The following is a 21386-nucleotide window of genomic DNA, read 5'->3' on the forward strand; positions in this document are numbered from 1 at the left end:
TAAAATCAGAAGAGGATAAATCCAACTTAGTACATGCGAAAGTGCAAAGGAACACCAGTTAATATTGACCTCCAGGTCAGAATTACAGAGAGGATCTGAGCTCGGAGTTTTCCAAAATCCTCACATACAGTATGGTGTCACAACAAAACAAAACCCTAACCCTAACACGGTTGCCAGTAAACAAATCTTCTTCAGCTTCAGTCTAACATTCTCTGTAGTCTTTATTTATGATTATATAGATTAGGTTAGATTAGTTAGGGTTAGAATGAAATTTTCACCATATCAGTCAGAAATTATAGGACAAACTAATGCAGCTAGCCTGGCTAACGCTAACAGCTAACATCACTGAGTGCCGTTAGCGAGTCATTTGCTGCCAGTGGACAGGTCAGTGCGTCCATGTTGGCTGCAACTCAACATGTCCAGCACAATAGTGACGTTTTACAGGAATGTAGAAGAAACTCCCATGTTAGTGTTCTTACTAACTCAACTAACTGAATCACAATCATACGTGTTGTTTCGAGGACCAAAGCGTGTGACTCTAAAAGAAGAGGACATGACAACCGAAAAAATCAGCTGAGCTTCTTAACAATGATGGGTAGTAGCTCCGGAGACCTTCTTAACCGATCTGGGAAACCCGGCCCTTTTCTGTGAAATTGCACAGTGGCCGTTCTGCCTATGTTGCCGCCCTAGGCGAAATTACTGGCTTGTGCTCTTCCATGTTACTATTCCTACCGCGGCGCCAGTCGGCCGCGGCATCAGGCGGGCCAGCCGCGGCACCGGTCGGCATCAGGCGGGCCGGACTGTACCGCGCCCACCTGGTCAGGTCTGCCGGATCTGACAGGTGAGCATCCGGTGCCGCTCAGCTCAGCTGATTTTTTCGGTTGTCATGTCCTCTTCTTTTAGAGTCACACGCTTTGGTCCTCGAAACAACACGTAATAACTATCCATGGTGGCGGTGATCAGGGTGGCGGGACTGAATGCTCCTGGCTGCTGTGATCTGCTGTGAGCTACCGCTCATTACCAAACTTCTGGGTCACGTAAACCGGACCAATTAAATAATAAAATCAAATTCAGTCCTGATTCCCGTTTTTCCATTTCGTATTTTGATCCGAGCCTAAAATTGAACTATGAAAAACCAGGCATATTTTGGATTTTGGTGTTAGATTAAAAAACAAATAACAAAATAACCAGTAACTTTTTCATTTTTTAAATTTTTGATTGGCAATTGAAAATAGAAAGAACGAATGATACACGGATTCACATTTGATCCCCCGTTAGCTATCATGAGACAACAGCTAACGTTAGCATTCAACCACTGCATGGCTAACGTTACTGTTTGATAGTGTTACACTGAGCCACGCTGCCTTGGGGATTCTGTGCCTGGCTGCAGGGATAGTTCACTCATTTTGAAAAACAGGATATTATTTCTTTCCCCCCTAGCTGTTGAACAATGTTGGGTTTAGCACTCCACAAGAACCGCAACTGTTGAACCACAACCAAGGTCAGAGCGGCAGCCATTTTTTATGTGAATCGTTGGCGTTGCAGCTAGCTGTACAGGGCTAACTTCCACATCCCAGCTGGTGATAGTGATTAACACTCATTTACAACTTGAAGAGAGCAGCCAGCATGTCTGCTCAGCTCTCAAAAGCTTGTGTCACACTTTCCTGACCTGTACGTGTGTTGGCACTGTGGCAACTAACCACAAACACCATTTTTTTTTTTCGGAAGTCGCCAAATGACCACAGATGGCAAACATTTTTAAGCTCATTCCACTCCACTCAGCATCTGTGTTGACATGACTGATGCGTGGTGACAGGTGGTAAAAACATGAGTATCTCTCAGTTTGGCTTTTGTCTTTTTTCCCACTAGGCTTCAGGCTGTTCCCTGCACAGGAGAAAAGTCAATTGGGAATCGCACAACAGAGGAAAACATGGTCAAAGCCACCTAAATATGACACTGCTGGTGAAGAGAGAGATTTTTAGAATGGCTTTTTGTAACAGGTTTTTTTTTTTTCACAAACTTGCTCTAATTTTAGCATCCTTGGAATGTACTGGTCAGTTACATCAGTGGCTCAATGTCATAATGCAAACACACACACACACACAAACTCACAAACACAGGTTCCTTTCTCAGCAACCACACAGTTACTAAGAGACTGATTGCAAAGAGGCAACGTTTCCATGGTAACGCCGGTGGCTGAGTCATCTGCACTGCAGTGCATGCTCTTGTATGAGTGCGCATGTGTGTGTGTTTGAATGTGTGTGTATGTGTATGCTCATGCATTTTATCTTCACATACCTTTGAAAGTGATCATTAATGTTACTGTGACACCCAGCTCTTGACACGTTCGAAATCTTCTCTCTGGCTGTGTAACTTTGTGCCCCATGATGCTCACTTGAAAAAGCCATTGAGGGGATAAGACCCAGGTCAAAGCTTTATTTTGTACTGTCGGTTTATTGTTATTATTATTATTTTATTTATATAAATTTGCATTTTTGTATGCCTCAACATCAGGTTTTGCACCAATTTACCACAAAAGTGTTTATTGCGATGAATAGGAAAAGCCTTTATTATTTCAAGTAGAATCTCAAGGAAGTTTTCTCGGGCAGTGCAGTAGAGCATGGTTCACGTTTAAGACCCTGTTTAAACTTGGTTTTAACATGAGTTTCAGCTTATCTGAACACAAGTGGACAGCCTGGACATATCACCGCTCACACCTGTTGGGGTCATGCGTCTCCAAAGTGTCAGCTGATCACTTGCGTTCAGACTTTGTTACTTAACTTCATTCACTACGGCCTTGTTGGGGAAGCATCAGGACGCGTCAGCATTTACACTACAAATGATAGGTGGTTTAATGTGTCTCAGATCACCTCAGCAAGTGCTTTGAATGATCTGATCACAATGTGTGATCACAAAGTCACACAGGAAATTCCATAACAGTATCTTGAATTCTGTGCTGATTTTTTAAAAATTGCATTGTATTAAAGTTTTTTAAAAGGTTGGTGAAACCCAGTTAAAAACCTGGATTTTATTTTTAGTGTTGTTGTTGAGTACAATCTTCATCATCCACCAAGACTTGAGGGTTCTGAAAACTCAATGACTGTAATGAAATGGAGTTTTAGGGGCTGAGTTTTCTACAGTGACAAATTCAAGCAGGGCTGCACAGACTATAGTTCCCTACAATAACAATATTATCTTTATCAGCAGCAATATTTACCATGACCGCACTGAGGTAAACTATCACTATTGGAGTAGTGGAGCTAATTACAAACACGTGTATGTGCTGGGGTGACATTTTGACATGAATTTTGGCATGATAAATATTTAATATTAACATTTATAACAAATATTACTAAATAAAAAATAACTATGAAATCATACATTAAATAAATATTTATAATAACTGTGTATAATGACTAGCAAAGTTTCTTTTTCAAAGACGGAAGTGATGTCAAACCTTTGGTTGGATTAAGGTGGTTATTTTAGTTCACCCATTTTGAAAATGTGATATTATTTCACTTCCCCCCCAGCTGTTCTGTAGCACAGTAGTGGCGCTATCTTCCTCTCATTGTTACTGAGTGCTGGATACTGGCTGGATGCTCCACATGCTAACTGTTAGCCTCCTGCCACTGAGCTGGACCTCAAGATAAAAATAAATAAATAAATAAATACGTAAATGAATAACCACCTTGATCCCCTCAAAATGTTAAATAAACAAAGTCTGAGTTTAATGGTGGCCCAAAATTGTCCAAAAATAGAAACAGCTATTTTCTTGTGTGGTCTCAGAAAAGGTGAACTATCCCTTTAAATTCCTAATATCACAGTGATTAAACTTTTAATTTATAAGGCATCATTTTTTTTTTCTCTAAGAATGCCTTCCTCAGAATGATCCCTGGCTACGGCTGAATCACAGCTTTAAAACCATTCCTCATTCTGGCACAAATGGAAACATTATGGTATGGTATTATGGTATGGCACACACATGTACACTAATGAATCCCACATCCTTTCACCAAACAACAAATGGTGGTGCTGCATGAAACACTATCAAGTGCAACACATTTTCTTTTTTTTTCTTTTTTTTAACCAATCTGGTATTTTTTTGTGTGTGTATGTGGGGGGGAATGATGAATGGACAAGATGGATTAGTATGCTTTTCCATGCTTTCCCTGCCTCTCTCTGTCTCAGACACACACACACACACACACACACACACACACACACACACACAGGGTAGATAAAGAAGTGGAGAAGTAATTATTTGTAAGTCTATGTTGGGGATGTTGAAATGGAGTGTAGGCCCCCTCCCCCAGTATCCATTACAGGGAGTGCTCCTCTTCCTCCACTAAATATGCCTACATTATTAATGAGGGGGAGGTCGGTGGTGTACGCTCTGCTCACACATACCTGTACTTCTGTGTGTGTGTGTGTGTGTGTGTGTGTGTCTTTGTGTCATTCCTGCTTTGCGCTGTATATTTTTATGCTTGCGTACTTGTGTATCTGCATTTATTTGTACGTATACAATGTCTGTATTCACACTAATGCATAGGAATGCACCAATGCACTCTGTTTCGTGTGTGTGTGTGTGTGCATTGTATATAGTGTGCGACGCCCCATGTGTTTTGCTTGCTATTCATGGATGCTTTGTGTGTGTGCGTGCGTGCGTGCATGTGTCTATGTGGGTGTATCTCTTTGTGCCGAAGGGGGTAGGAGGCTGAAAGGCGGGTAGGCCTCTATAAATAGAAATCTCTCCAGCTCCCTGCCTCTTTGGACTGAAAGAGAGACACAGAGAAAGAGAAGGAGAGAGAGTCAGAGGCGGCTGCTCTGTGCTTGCCTGGCAGATGCATAACAAGTGGAGGAGCGAGGAAGCAAGCGATGGCGTCACTTCCCCACCAGCGTGATGCCCATAACAGGACAAACCCCTGGGTGGAGGTTTATGGTCCTGAGACCCCTCATTTGTTTATTTGCTCTACCTGTTCAATCCATTTCTGGGTCACGGGGGGGCGGGAGGCTATCCCAGCATGAGTTGGCTGGAAGGCGGGGAGACGCCCTGGACAGGTCACCAGAGCACAGGCACACTGGAGTTTCATTTGCACAAACAGAAACAGTCTCCCTGGCAGAATTAAACCCCTCTGTGATATGACAGTGGCATTAGTGCCACTGTAGGCAGAAGAAAGTTAAGAAGCTAGGGGTGTCAATATTCCAAGAAAAAAAAAAACAGAATTTCCGAGATTCTGTTTTTTAAATTTACAAGAAAAATATTTGTTTTTCTTTACTTTTTTGTTGGTCGAGGAAGCACACGGGTTGACTCTGTGACGTTGGATCAGCAACACTCTGCAGACGCTGCCACTCGCCATGTATCAGGCCTGCAGCTGATCACCTCATCAAATTCGACTTTGCAATGGAATTTAGTAACAAGGAAATCCTGCTGATTTGAGCCCAGAATCACAATATAGTTTTCCTCTGAACTGGATCCAAGTCACGGCGATGTCTCTTCAAAGTCCACATGCTGATGAGGAGATTGTGATTCTGGGCCAAAATCACCAGAATTTCCCTCTCAAGTTTTTTTCTTGTGAATGTACAACTTCAATCTCACAAAGAATTTTTTTTTTTCTGAGAATATTACCCTCCTCCGCTAGCTCCATCATTTTTTTTCTCCCTACAAAAACACTAATATGCTGCCGTACGACGAGGAGCTGAAGAACCACTGATTTTCAGAGTTCAAACATAAATGACAAAGAGAACACTCAGATGAAATAATAACTAAAATATAAATGGCAATGACTTATTTTCATTTATTCATGACCATGCCATTCATGATTTGGAAGGCTAACACGTTAATGTTAGCAGTTATCTGGTCCCTGTAGATTTTTGAGAGCAAATCCAGGCACATTTCTGATTTGCTGACAAACACTGATCACAGGAGACATTTCCCAGAATCAGCAAGAAATGATAGGCCCTCTGAAATGCTTGTGAGAAGCTTGTGATCTGACATAAAAATATATACATAAAAAAGAATAATAATAATAAATAGATATAAATAATTATAAATATAGTGTTCTTGTAATTTTTTTTTTTTAATCGGTTTGCTAATTTTCAGGTTTTTTTTTTTCTAATTTCTGATCAATTTTTTTGTTGTAGTTTTAATTTTTTTCAAATATTCAAAATATTTTTAACTAAAAAGTTTTGCAATTTTTGATACTTTTTTCGCTATTATGTTCCTAACATTCTTGATATTTTGTGTTATATGTGTTTAGCAAGTTTTTAAAAGAATTCATCTGATGTGGATCCAGCATCAGCTGATCCGCAAACTGAGAATCTGTCTTCCACTTCTGAAGCAGCAAGTTCCAAACAAACAGGAAAAGTTTACACTCCCTATGACACAAGCTGTTAAAGCGATGCGATATACCCTCATTTACAAGCAGGACAGGATTCTTGTGGTCAGATCTGGGGACAGTCCCATGAAAACGGGAGTGTCTTGTCACCGTATGTTATGGCTAGTTTGAGAGAGGGCTATCGTGAACAGTTAAAGTTAAAGTGATGCCCATGGTCTGATGGTCCATTATTCCAAAACCCAAGCATCCAAAAAATGTCCTATTGAACCGAATACCCATTATCCTGAAGAAATACACAATATTCTGACGACCCATTATTCCGAAAACGAACGCCCATTACTCCAAAAATACAGTTGGAGTTCAATGTCTGCTGGCTCTGTCCATGGTGCTGAATTGGCAGGGGTTTAACTGACTTACATTCATTCTCCACAGCCTTTCCTTAATGTTAGCTATAACCAACTGAAATCTAACCCTAATCCTAATTTATTTTCTCTTTCAATTTTTGTGTTGAAGGAGGACTAGCAAAGTGATAATTTCATTCTGTTTTACCATGCACATGACAATAAAACTCTTCTTCTTAACGTTAACCTAACCCTAATTCTAACCTCAACCTTAACCTTAACCAATAAGCCAAAATGACCACCCAAAATGTAAAAATTCCTTCATCATCCTAGGAAAAAGAATTGCCTCCTGCAGAGCAGTGGACTTTAGTTTTTGGGACAACAAGCCGTCAGATTAATGGACTGTCAGTCCAATGGCACATTTTTTCAGTCTGTTTTCAGAACACAGGGAGGAGTTCAACTCCTGTGTGAAGCCAAATGGATCATACTCACCTTCTTCCTTCACCATATCACCAGTAACAGAATATTGCATTCATAAACCTGAACATTTCTTACATTTGACTAACTGAAACCTTAAAGACTAAGAAAAGCCTGAATCTGTGTGAGGCCTGACGTCTCAATGTGAAGAGCAGGGTGCCTGCTCTTTGGTGGCAGGTGACGTCAAATCAGAACAGCAGTTGGTGACATCGCCTGCCACCAAAGAACAGGGACCCTGCTGTTCACCTCTAGAGGTCAGGCTTCACACAGATTGGGGTTTAGTTTCTCTTTAAAGTTACCCACTTAGTTTGTGACCTCTAATGGCAGTATAGCGCCCCAGGCCCCCATTTTGTTGTTGTACATAATTTAAGGACACACACAATGTGTTAAAGTGATAAATCTTGATTGCAAACAACATCAAATGTGTTCATGAGGGAAACTGCACTGAGACCCTACAAAGCAACAAATCAACCTGGGACTGAACCAAAAAGCTTTAACAGTCTGAGAAACACCATCCTGAACTTGACGTGTTTCCTGGCACCTCACAAACTCCCACATCCTCTGTTCAGGCTTTAGTTTAACAAAGCTGATGTGGGACTAGAGACAGTAAAGGCTCATTTATGCTCAAATTTGAATATGGATATGGATACAGATGGAGCCTTCTGTCTGTATTCTCCGTACATTTTCGTCTGTATTTGTGCATGGTTTCAGGAAGCTTACAGATACGGACCAGAAACAGTAGTACCACCGGAATTCATGGGGGCAGCATACCCAGTAGTTCAAGACCAGACTATGATGACCAGACAGATGATACAGAGCAGTTGTATGGAGATTGGACGGAAATTAAATATGAGGTGAACGATAGTAAAAGAAAGGTACAGGTCCGTGCGAGACTGATTTGTTGGAGCCCACAACAAGTCCATGAGCAAGTGGAGTGAAACTTGCTGCCAAAGCGGCAGCAGCCTCAGCCTCACTCACAGGCACACTGTGTGAGTTTCCATGTTTGATGTGGGCGGAGCGAGTTGTCAATGCCCAAATGAACATCCAAAAGCACTGAAAATGACGCTGGATGTCAATGTCACAAATCAAAGAAAAAATTCTCCGTCCTCCTGTCACAACATATTTAATGGCCTCACAGATCGATGCCGTCTACAACACTGCCTCTGCTTTTGCCTCTTTAGCAAGTGCGTTATTACAACCTCATCCCCTGTCGCCATGTTTGTTTTTGTCTGCCCTCTAGTGGATTTATTGCTCAACATTGTTGCCAACGTAAAGGAGGAGATGGTAACACTGTTTGAAATGGACGTATTTATTTTTTGATGTAAAGGAGCATAAATGAGCCTTTAGAGGGCCTGCTCTTTAGTCGATGACCTGTAGCTCTGAGAAACCAAAACGCGAAACAATGTCAATGTGTGGCCTGACAGAGGCCCAGGGCCTTGATGCAAACAAGTTTATTGTGTGAACACAACAGAAAGATATGAGCAATTAATACTTTTTGTGGACTTTCAAGGGACAACTGTCCTCAATCAGACATTTACTTCCTTAGATTGGAAGGCAGGGATGAGGTGGAGGGGAAAAATCAATCCATTTATATCAAATTATTTATTTTAAAAGGTGTTTCGTTTTACGCATGTTATCTGAGGGGAAGTCCAGCTCAATGGCAGAAGGCTAACAGTTAGCATGTGGAGCATCCAGCCAGTATCCAGCACTCAGTAACAATGAGAGGAAGATAGCACCACTACTGTCCTACAGAGGAGCTGGGGGGGAGGAGAATAATATCACATTTTTCAAAATGGATGAACTACATCTTTTTAGGCATGGTATAGAATTTAAAATATGTAAATTCATATGATACATCATTGTAACTAGTATCAAACAATATGAGGATCGAGAAGGAAAGGGTAAATGAATGCTTCTGAAGTAATTTATGTTGATACTGGTCATTGTCATGATGATCATCAAATTAAATTGGATAGAACACATGGACAATGTAAAAGAAAAGAAAATGTGCAAGACAAAAAACAAAACAAAACAAAAAAAACAAAACAAAAAAAACAAGAGTATTATCATATACTTTATTAATCCCAATTAGGTTTCAGCTGACACCATTCTTTTTCTGTGTGCGCTTGTAACCCTGATGCCAGTCTAACCCAAATCTAATTCTAATCTCAGTCCTAATCCCTGCAGGAGTGTGGAAACCACACACTGTGAAAGTCTTAAAAACTGCTTCTTTCAAGGATGGAGGTATCAGGAGCGCGTGCACACACACACACACACACACACACACACACACACACACACACAAAAATAATTCTACTAATATTGCTAATGAAGGCGTCCTGTGCTTCATCTCCCGCAGCAGCGTGTCTACAGTGAAGAACAATCGGTGCTCAGGTTACATAAGAGGAGCCGAGCCGCTTTCTAAACGCTGCGCTCAGCTGACTGCAATTCCAGCTGCCCTATCTCTTTAAATGGGACTGGTCTGCTCTGCTCTGCTTGTGTCTGTGTGAGTGTCTGTTTGTGTGTGTGTGTGTGTGTGTGTGTGTGTGTGTGTGTGTGTGTGTGTGTGTGTGTGTGTGTGTGGAGGAGAAATTACGAGACAGAGGGCGGCTCTGTTGTGGAGGAGGACTAGGCTATTGAAAGCACCACACAGAAGCCTTTTTCAGATTTTATCCATTTGGAGAGGGGGCAGCTTACAGCTTCCTCTAACGTACATATTTTTTTTTCCATCATTTTGGTTTTGGATTTATAAATACATATATCTATATATATTTATTTTTTGCAACATCTATGGGATCGGCGGGCGCATCCTTCGGCTCCCGATAGGAAATAACGGGCAGGGCTGCCTCCTATAATTATTTATTTCGCCTCCTGCGCCGCAGCGTTGGGAGAAACGTGATCCGGAGCCAGCAGGAACAGCGGGACGATCATGGATTAATGCCCGTGTGAATTTCATCTGAGAGGTAAGGGATGCTGAGGAAAAAAACAGGGGAGCCGGAGGAGGATGATCTCTCCCGTGTGTGTGTGTGTGTGTGTGTGTGCGCGTGTGTGTTTATAAGGGATGCGGGGATGTTTGGTTATGTATGGCAGCACCGTCACCGCTGCGGTCAGTGGAGGAGGCTTCGGTAGGGCAGGGAGGGAAGGCGCAGAGCCACATCGGGGTTGCAGGTGGAAGGCAGGAGGGAGAGCCGGGCCGGCTGTCCCAGCTCTTTTGTGTGGCCGGGGCCTTTTGGGAGCTGGAGCCCATCAGCCGCATCGAGCTGCGTATTAACAAACAGCATGACGTCAGCGTCTCTCGATGACGTAACCACCTCGCTGCTCGTGCAATTTTGCAGCATCACCACAAAGTCTAAGAAAGTGTTGTATTATTATTATTATTATTTTTTAAATAGGCCTATATACATAGGCTATATTTTAGCAGGCAGGTGTTTTCTTTTCTTTTCTTAATATTTTCTTTATTGACATAGCCTAGCTGTTTAGGACAGATTTTACAGTGTGTTTTCAGTTTTGCAGTACATACTTAGTTTTTTTTTTGTATGTATGTATATTTTTTTAAAAATCCAGATTTCTCTGTGATATCCTGATTACACCCTTGTAATCAGAATCAGAGATACGATACTGATCCTCGAGAGGAAATTGGGTCAAATTGGGAAATTGGGAAAGTTGCTCAATTCTCAAGAGAAGAATTAAATTATAAGAAAGAAAGAAATACGGAATATAAAAATATGTGCATTACATTTGTATCTGATGTATTTGCATTATGCACATTAAGTCTAAATATGTGCATTGATCCTACAAAATATTACAACAATCAATACAGAAATAATTGTGCATATGTAAAACATATATATATATATATATGTGTGTGTGTGTGTGTGAATTGTGTGTGTGTGCATATATATATACATATGTATACATATATATAGAAAGAGAGAGAGAGAGAGAGAGAGAGAGAGAGCGAGGTACACCTATATACGTCTTACAAAACTGTTGTTGTCAAGTCCTGTTTCTGTTATAAATTATCGCACAGTTAAATGATTAAGGAAATAAATAGTCAAATACTTGCTTGCAGACAGAGAGGAATATAATGGTGTCTGATATTAAATATTGTGGAGGTGGGTGCTGTGTGGATGAAAAAAACAGGTATTAATAACCATCAAAAAAAAGTTATAAAAAGTGGCCAGTGAAATTGCAAGTTAGTAGCTGCATCTTATGGACTAAGGCCCCATGGTCCTCAGCAGGGCAGCCTTACGATGTACTGGATAAGGTTTAATTTCATTGATTCACCTAGGTAAATTGGAATTTACCTACAGGCTCTGTGGGATCCTGTGGGTAAAGCAAACATTCTAGGAAGGAAACACAGCAAGGAAAGAAAGAATACAACCAATCAAAAAGAAATATCTGGAATTATATAGATGTATACATTGTGGGTTTACTTACAATGAATAGTACTGTTGTAAGTATTGTTGGAATGCACAGTTTTTTTATTAACAGATTGAATAAAGGTCTTTTAACCTTGGAGCTCTCTCTTCCACATGGAGTGCTGTCTGAAAGTTCAGTTAGTGGTAAATGAAAAGGTGGGTAGACTTCAAGTATGAATCCCAATTGGGGATCATCATAAGGCAATGGAAAGGACCATCAATGAACACATTCATTATGTTTTCAGAAAAGCATCAAATTGTGCATTTCCCCAGACAACTGATAACATACTGTACTGAGCTCACAGCATAAAAAAGTGTGGCAAGTGTGTTTAAGTGGGTTACCCTCCTCATACATACCTGATTAGATGTCTAAACACAAGAACAGGCACATGAACTGTGGCAGCTATATCTCTTGTATACATGCATGTGTCGATTGTGTACATGCATGTGTTGTGTATTTGTTTGCTTTTATATTCAGGCACAGCACAGTGAATTTCGTTGTACTTCGTGCAAAAAAAGTCTATCTATCTCCAGTTTACCCCATGTGTTCAAACTGACCCATCAAAACTACAAAGGCCAACTACAAAGGATACAAAGGCCATGTCCTTACTAAATCTGTGAAGCAGTGTTTTCTGTGTGGGTCAAAGCAGAGGAACATGATTATATAAACCACTGCAGTGCTTAAGGGCTATGGTAACTTTTTGGCAGTTTGGCCCATTGACCACCTCACTGATGACAGGACAGGTACTGCAATAATCTCCAGTGCTATAGCATACAGCTGTGTCCCAGTTCAGGAGCTGCCTCCCCCGAAACTCGCATTTCAAGATGCCATACATTGCAGTTGCTCAACAAAGCTATGCCAATCATAAGAGTCCTCTATGAATAATATGTAGCCTTCTTTCAGCAGAAGTTGGAGGACACAACTGATGTATCCTTTGTTGTCCTCTGTATCCCAAGATGCTTTTTGCAGGACACCCCGGCAGCTCAGCTGTTAGAGTGTTATCCAGGCTTAGTCCTTACCACAGCAGGCTGTGTTCAAATCTGAGTCCAGGCCATTTGCTGCACATCATCCCCTCTCTCCCCTGCCTTTCCTGTCTCTCTCTATTGTAACTATCAAATAAAGAAGAAATACCAAAAATAATCTTGCTCAACTGTCATTTTGGAAAGTTGCAGTGGCAGCAAATGGATGGAAAGTGAAAACAACATGCAAATGTAGTACAAATGCAATGAAAGTTGGTGTTTGTAACCCATTTTAATAAAAAAAAAAATGCAAATTTACAAAATGAAATCATAACTTCATCTCATATTTTCATTAGCCACCTGAACCTATCTTAACTGAAAGTTAGGCTAAGGTAAGGATTATAGCCTCCTGCTGATTAAAACCTTTGAAATTCACTTCCATTTCTGAGCATCAACAGACAACAGTCTGTTGTAGGGTAGTGGTAAACAGTGGTTTCATTTTGGGAACCCCCGATGATGTAAAGCAGAATTCCTTCACATTGATGTTACGCTGCTGGAAAGTCTCGCCTTGAGTCCCTCGAAGGCCAAACCTTCATACATTGTATTCTTCAAAGGAGGTGGCCCCTGAATAAGGACACAGCTTGTATATCACTGAAGGCAAATAGCATTACCCAAAGTATAAAGATAAAAGCTTTAGTGTCCTGAAGCCCTTAGTCTTTATCATTCTATGGCCTGTATAATAAGTGAAGTCCATACAAATCAAGAGCACAAAAGCTTTAGCTGGCTGGCAAATTTCACCCCCTGTGTAAACAAAACAAATCCAAGTCAAAATCACACAGGAAAAGACAACTTTTGACATTGAAAGTACTTCCAAAGAGTGTGTTTAAAAAATCTATGAATCAATAGCCCAAAACAAAACTGGCAGGGTTTAACACCAGTCATTAAAAATGACATCCTTACAGTTCCAGGTACAGTAATAATCTGTTCTCAAAAAGTCTCGTAAAGTCTCAAAAAGGGATATTTTAAAATCTATACCATGCCTAAAAAGATGTTAAAGAGATAGTTCACCGATTTTGAAAAATGTGATATTCAGTTGTTCAGTAGGACTGTAGTGGTGGATCTTGCTCTCATTGTTACTGAGTGCTGGATACTGGCTTGATGCTCCAAATGCTAACTGTTAGCCTCCTGCCACTGAGGTGGACTTCCCCCCAGCTAACAGTCTTAAAAATAACTGCCTGAATCCACTCAAAGCAGGTTTAACATCACCTTGTCTCACCTTTCAAAACTGAAATGAACACGTGTACACTGACTGCACACAGATGATCATTTTTACTCAAATTACTGGTTAAAACTGTATTTTTCCTGTTATCAACATCTGGAAAACAAACTGGAAAACTCCCAAAAAGATGATGTACTGTAGGCCTTTAAGAGTAGTTACTCTAATGAAATTGCTCAAAGTTGCCTGCAACAAGCAACCCAGTGCAAGGTCTGGAAAGACATATGCTATGTTTTCATCTAAATGTTGTAGGACTTTTAAATCAGAGGGTAGAGTGAATAAGGCCATGGGATACCATGGCCATTGATTTTAGGAGCTGACACCCTATTTCCAAACCCACTGTAATAAATGGCTAGGAAGGTAAATTGGCTGACAACTCTAAATATCTGGGAACTGTTGCAGACTCTGCTGGGAGACAAATTTAGAGATAGTCTGTAAGAAGAAGAACAGGGTTTGTTTTTTCTCCATTAGATGGTCCTGTGTTTGGTTTCCTAAACTTAAAGGTGCAATAAGTAGGACCTTTACTGGACCATACCACAAAATGACTGTAATATATGTGACACTTTGAAGGAAGATTTAGCAAAGGCTAAAAATCCTTATTTGCCAGCAAGAAAGAGCATATAAATTCCGTATTATTCCCGTATATAGCATGGTCATTACAATAAAGGGAAATTTGAGTCTATTTAAGTATTTTAGGCTTATAGAAAAATGTTATAATAAATACTTTGCCAGTGACAAGTCACATTTTTGAATCTGTGAATATAAATGCATTAATAAAATGCTTGTGTGACTGTTTTGAGCCATTTGATGAAACAAAATTCAAATATTTGAATCTGTTAAAAATTCAGTGATGCAACAAGTCAACAGATGCTCTATTTTTGATGTGTTTTTGTGTATCTCCACTACTACTCACCCATTGTGCTAAGTCATTTCACTCAAACCTGTGGTTTATTTATGTTTCGACTGATGTCAAGGTGTCACAGTGTGCTGTTCAGATGCACCAGTGCAGTTAGAACAAGGTGTTAGTCCCAGTAGGGGGGGTTCCAGTGGCCACTTTAGTTCCAGCGTTCCAGTTCAGTTCAGTTCAATGATGTTATGATCCCAGAGGGCAATTATGTCACAGGCCAAGAGTAACACAGCAATAGACAGCATAAAGAACAATACACAGGGTTAAACCAGAGATAATCATACTCACATCGCAATGGGTTCCAGTCTAGAGTGAAGAGTGTATGAGTGATTGTTCATGAATGACCCAAATCTTTTCAGCAGTTCTTTGATATGAATGATGGGAACCGAGTGTTCTTTTTTATTACTGTGCCCGAATTTCATTGCTGGCTATAACCCATTCCCCTTTACCTGAAGTGACAGAGAACAGTCACAAGGCCCATCCAGACTCCAGAAAGCCCTGCTCTTACTCCGCCTCTTATTGGCAAACCGTAACCTTAACCAACCTAAACCAGTGGAGGAAATGAATGGCAACAAGTACTATGCTAGCCAATCAGAGGCAGGGTAGGGGCGGGTAGTACTGGAATCCAGATGGGATAGTGCTGTCAGACCTTGAGGTAGACAACATGTGTGGAGAAAATCAGAGACAGAAAATTCAAAAACACAGTAGCATTTGGATGCACTTCCATAGTAATATCAATGATAAAGCAGAGTGCAATATTTACAAATTGCAATTATTAATTAAAGCCAGGACGCTTCATTCAAAAAGAGTCGGTATTTTGAACGCCTCTTCGAAAGGAACGCAGCCCTAAGAGTTGGTTCCCGTCAAAGAGCCTTAATTCCCATCACTAGAGTGAGGTGGGTGGTTAACATCAAGAAAGATGGCATAGGCTTTCTGCAGGTCTTGTATAATCTTGCTGCAGTGATTCACAATATGGCTTAGAGTGTTTTTACTTTTCACTCTTAGGTTTCCAAACCAACAAATCATAGAGAAACACAATACTGACTGAATCAAAGATTTCATTATTGTCTTGTCAACACTGAAAGGCCTCACTTGCCTCAAACAAAACCAGCATTGTTGACCCTCCTTACATATGACATCAGTATTTGTGTCAAAGCACAGTTTGCTATCAAAGACAATTCCAAAGTACTTTTATGTTTCGACATTCTCCACCACCTGGCCCTTTGTGGTACTTTGTATAGAAGCCAGGAGTTTTCGTCTAAAATTAATGGATGTGTCCTTGGTTTGGCTTCATTAAGGTGTAAAAAGGCAGCATCATATCAAGCTACAAAATTATCAACAACTGGACCAGGACCTGTGTCTTCCTCCTCCAGTAAGCTGATAATTACAGAGTCGTCGGCAAACTCCATTTTTGTCATGGACGCAGTACAAAATGCATTTTAACTGATAAATGTGAAACATTGAGAGTAACTACAAGAGCAAATCAAGCCAAACTTTGAGGGAGAAAAGACCAAACTCAGCAACAAAACAATGCATAATTTATAATGCATCTTCAATGGTAATCAGTAGCAGTAGCTTCAAATTATAAAGCTTGGGATTCCACATTTGTCCTGGGCTTTCCTGTCAGTCTATTGCCTGCAGCCTCCGCAGCCTAAAGGCTAGTTGTTTGAGTTGGCAAGCAAAAAATTCTTAGAACTCAGCCTAATTTGATGTGCAGTAAGCCATGCAGCTGCATGATTTCCTTTGGAGAGTTTAACCAAGATAATTGAGGAATCATAATAAATCTACCCTGACATAGGAAATAAAAACTTATACTGGTACAAATGGGCTAACCCTATTAGGTTCCACTGATGTCAAAGAGGATACTGCACTTTGTGTTCCCCCACTGCTTTACTATACTTGCCCAGTGTATCTATAGCCCACATCACTTACAGCAAATAACAACTGGCCTGTTACGCATTTATTTTTGAGAATTTTAATAAATAATATTGGATTGGTAAATTAAATTTCTTTTAAATTAAATGGTTACACAACACACTATAGGTGAGATCTTTTTTGCTACCAAAGCTTGGCCAATGTCAGTGGGGGAAAATAGCTTTCACTGTAACTTTTAGGCCTTGGAACAGCTTACGTTAGGAACAAGGTCAGCAAATATGACTGAACTTGTGTCTGCACCATGTGGGGATCACTTTCCTTTCCAATGAAGTCTATGCCACTGTTATCACCACCATCATCATCATCGTCATCATCATCCTCAGCCATTATAATTATCATCACTTGATTATCATCACTAACACAAGGTTAACCATTACTATTACTACTCTGTTACGTGTGTCCTACATTTCTTCACACTTTTGCTTTAAGTCACTGGAATACAATCTAAACAGAAGAGTGAGGAAAGACTGGTGAATGGTGTGGTTCAGATACTGTGGACATACCAGTGAAACAAAATAGACAATGCCTGCATAAAACTGCTGGTGTGGCATTGAAAAGTGAGCTACTGTAACTTCAGCCCTGTCCTAGAGCTGGCCAGTGATGTTACATATACCATGTTGGGGAGCTTACCTTCAGAAAGTAATAGATTACATTAAACGCAATCAGTATTCCCATAATGCTTTAAATGTATGATATTATTTGATATATGACAGTTTATGACAATTTATGATATATGACAGTGACTTTAAATGTGTATAGCCTATAATTAAAATCCCTCCATTTTCATGTGCATAGCCTTCTTAGAATGGTTTGCTTCTGTGGCTAATAAAGTCATCACCATTCATAAACCACACAACTGATAGTTGGCTGTGTAAAGCCAGTGTTTCCCCAGGACTATTTTCCGAGACTGAGGGTCTGTTGTGCACCGCCCAATGTCAAGTGAACAAAACCCAACAGTGCTGCTGCTTTTAGGAAAACTGATGTGGAGGACTTTATTATGGTGATGGAATACTGGTGTGAAGAAAGTTTAAGTCTCTGAAAGTTCATTTTCATATCATAGTGGAATAAATGGAAACCAATGGCTGGATGAAAGGGAGGAAAAATGATATCAGACTGAAACATGACTGCTTGATTTGTGAAAAGATTCACAGAAACAAAGTATTTACATTTTGTAGATATTACTTTAAACATGCAGAATCACTGGTAAGGTCCATTAAAGTTGGCATGCTGCTCATGAATTCATTTTTAAATGAAGATGTCCTGACAAAACAAAACAAAACAAAACAAACAAACAAACAAACAAACAAACAAACAAACAATTTAACAAAAATGTCCTTTCATGTTCTGTTCTCAATTGAATGTTTAAAATAGAAAACTTTAGGTGGGCTGACTCACCACCACCTTCTTTCTTTGATTTAGAATATATGACAACAGGAGCTGAGTCATTACAGCAACAGCAATTACGTAATAGTTCTTTAGCAAAAAAAACAAACAAACAAACAAAAAAAAAAACACTAATGCAAATACTGTATTAATTCAAAAGTTACCTAAGAGTAACTATAGTGATTTTACGCACATTTAGAGAAAAAGGAATGTCTTACCTCCAACACTAAGGAATTTTGATTAAAGGCACCACTCACATTCTGATGAATTTCAAATTTTGTTTTCCAAATGAATGCAGCACAATAAGATAAAAAGAGTAAATAATAATCATAAAAAAAACTCCAGTAACCTCTCTAATAATCTTACAGGATGACATTTTTGATCCATCCATCTTTCTGTCTATGCAACACTAATCTCTAAGGCAACATATCCTGACATATATGGGGCAGATTGCTATGAAATTTATAATTATATAATAATTATATATCAGTAATTATATCATCGTCTCAAAATTAATTTAATGATTTCATGATGTTAAAATAGTACATGTAGCACCATTTATATGTATTTTAATATGTGCCAGTTGCAGAATGGAGAAGAAGCTGTTAGTGTTTGCTGAATGCTACCATATATAATACTGCACAGAACATCATTTGTCTAGACTTTGTTTTGACATGACTTAAACTACAAAAAAAAAAAAAAAAAAAAATACAAGCTCATCTTGCCCCAGTGCAGTAATGGCCCAAGCTTTAAGAGTTTTATATTCAGCGACAAATAGAAGAGTATCATGTATGGATATTTCTCCAGAAATGCTGCCCTTCTTTCATGAGAGGAGATCATGCCTACACAGGGCTGCCAGGTGATGCAGCATTCTCTGGTGGCCATGTTGGATGTGCAGAGCTCTTGGAAAGAACTGCTGAGAACAGCTGAATTGTTATTTCTAAACTTAGGACTTGGAAGTCTCAAGGGCCTTGAGCAGACATGGTTAATTTGTGCCATATATCTGGCAGGGAACTGAACCTAAAGCAGAGCTCCTTTTCATTTATTTTCCCTGCTGTTACGCTAATTTCTAATTTACCACAAGGCCCTCCATTTTTCTTTCACTTGGTGCCATGTTTCAAGCTCCAGCCCCCAGAGAGTACCAAGAGTGTGCCAACCTCATTTGCATGACAGGTGCACAAATGGGCATAGTAGTGGCTTGTGCTCCTCTTTGTCAACTTCAATGAGACTAGAATGTCTTTTGCAGTAAAAGAAAAAAAAAAAATACAAAGATAATTACCTTAACTAATATGCACACTATTGCTTATGAGCATGGCCAAGTTTGTAGTGAAACAGCCTGGTTAAGCCATTCTGCCCTTCATAATTTTATATTTCACATCATTTTTGCTGGACTGAGCCCAGTTTGGCTCGCATTCGTTTCCCACTAAAGAGTGATGGGGGTTGGATTTCCACTCCTTCACCATCCCACTTCCACAAAAATCCTCCTGTCCTATCCCAATCCTGGTAGAATGACTTCCGTCCTGTCCTGCTCCTGTATTGCATTGTGTGGTGTTTTATTTATTTATTTTTTAGGGGGTGTAGTGTATCCATTAGGCATTAGTGATTTTTATTTGATGTTCTTCTAGGTTGGCCCACACCTTAATTCGGTCTGGGGTCAATCCACACACACATCACACACTGCTCAGGGGACAGAAACCAACCAGCAACCAGCAACCAGAGCAGACAGGAGGGAATAAAAAATAATAAAAAAGACAACAGAATGACTAGCATTACATTGGAAATATATCCCAGTCATGTGATAAATAGTGAAATTGACTCCCATCTCACAGGAATCCCTCAAGAATCCCGTGACCCACAGGATTCCCCAAAAAGTGTCACCCTGTAGTTTCCACTGTACTGTATATGGGAGCTCTGCTTTACTAGTGCTTTGTTGCAGCGGTGTTGATGAGTTATATACTGCTGTGGCAATGAATTTGGAACCTTGGATTTCACAGCGCTGCATGGCCCGGCCCTGGAAAAGCAGCGACAGTGGGAAGCAGATGAATATGACCTTCAAACAGGGTCTAACCCAGTTGTCTGTTTCTAAAATTGATCATTCATGACAGACCAAACTTTGCCCTCCCCACAGGGCTTACGCTTGTCAACAAAGTGATAACACATCGTGATAAACTAAAATATTAGTCAGGATTAAGCTTCATGAAAGATGAACAGCACACTCTGGCAAATGAGCAGCCCCTCAAATCCAGCAGCCATGTCTGCTGTGTTATGGCAGCCTTTGAGGAACTTTGTGGCTCTTCTTGCTCAGCTCTCAGCGCTCCGCTAGGCAAATATCAGCATCCACTTGTCAAGCATCACCTCTCCTTCTCAGCCCTAAGCCCTGCCCTGGTAAAGTATCAACCCTACATCCAGTATGCAAGGGATTATCAATGAGTAGGTGTGCATTAAAGCACTTTGTGGAGGCAACCACCTTCTCTGCCTTCACCTTGTGCCTTAAAACTGTTTAACACACACCTACACGTTGATTATCTGGCTTATATCATGATAGGGGAGACTGGGGTAAGATGAGCCATTTTTCATATTTAGGATCACTACATCAAGGCAATCATAGTTTTGTCGCTAACTAATATATCTGCATATATTTCAGGATGTTGTGCATCTCTTCAAACAAACAGAATGAGTGTAAACATAACTGTTTCCATAATATAGCATGTCCAAAAAAAGTGGTCTCGTGGCACAACTTACCCCGTGTATGGGGTAAGTTGAGCATAGGAGCGGGGTAAGTTGAGCCGTATCCCTACTCCCCCCCCACCCTCCTCCCCACCTCCGTCCCACCCCTCCCTCACCTTCTCCCTCCCTAAATAACAGTCACTTCTTCACATTCATGTGTATTTTTTTTTATTAAACACAATTCAACAGGTACACTGAACAGCTGTTTTAACATGCCTTAAAGTGCACTTGGGAAGAGAACATTAACAGCTGTGTTTTTGGAAAGAAAACACTAGAACACTAGTTTCTTGGTGTCCTTGCTGACAGTAAGGTCAGTTATGAACATATGAATGTAACACATTTGGTGGCAACGGCCACCACTGGCCGTGGCCCCATGCCCCCATGCCCACCAGTGGCATGGGGGCATGGGGGAGGGTTAATATTTATTTAATATTTTAGACATATAGGCTACAGCCAAAATACACTTACCCCATACACAAGTAATTAATATTTATTATTTTATTTATTATTTAATATTTATGACATAGGCTACAGCCAAAATACACTTATTGAGTGTATGGGCCTCCGGCTCAACTTACCCCTGGCCAAATGGCTCAACTTACCCCAGAGCTACCATTTTGACTT

At 40.2% G+C, this 21386-nt stretch overlaps 1 protein-coding gene across 1 annotated transcript in view; it reads left to right on the forward strand.

Annotated features, from left to right (window-relative positions):
- The first annotated feature begins 9753 nt into the window (after nucleotides 1-9753).
- Nucleotides 9754-21386, forward strand: part of fbxl16 (F-box and leucine-rich repeat protein 16) — a 45932-nt gene continuing 34299 nt past the window's right edge. Inside the window, exon 1 of the mRNA XM_030058690.1 lies at nucleotides 9754-10116. The gene's annotated coding sequence lies outside the window, so the exon portion shown is untranslated. The remainder of the gene's footprint in view (nucleotides 10117-21386) is intronic.

This window comes from Myripristis murdjan, chromosome 8 (assembly GCF_902150065.1).
Source record: "Myripristis murdjan chromosome 8, fMyrMur1.1, whole genome shotgun sequence".
Lineage (NCBI taxonomy): Eukaryota > Metazoa > Chordata > Actinopteri > Holocentriformes > Holocentridae > Myripristis > Myripristis murdjan.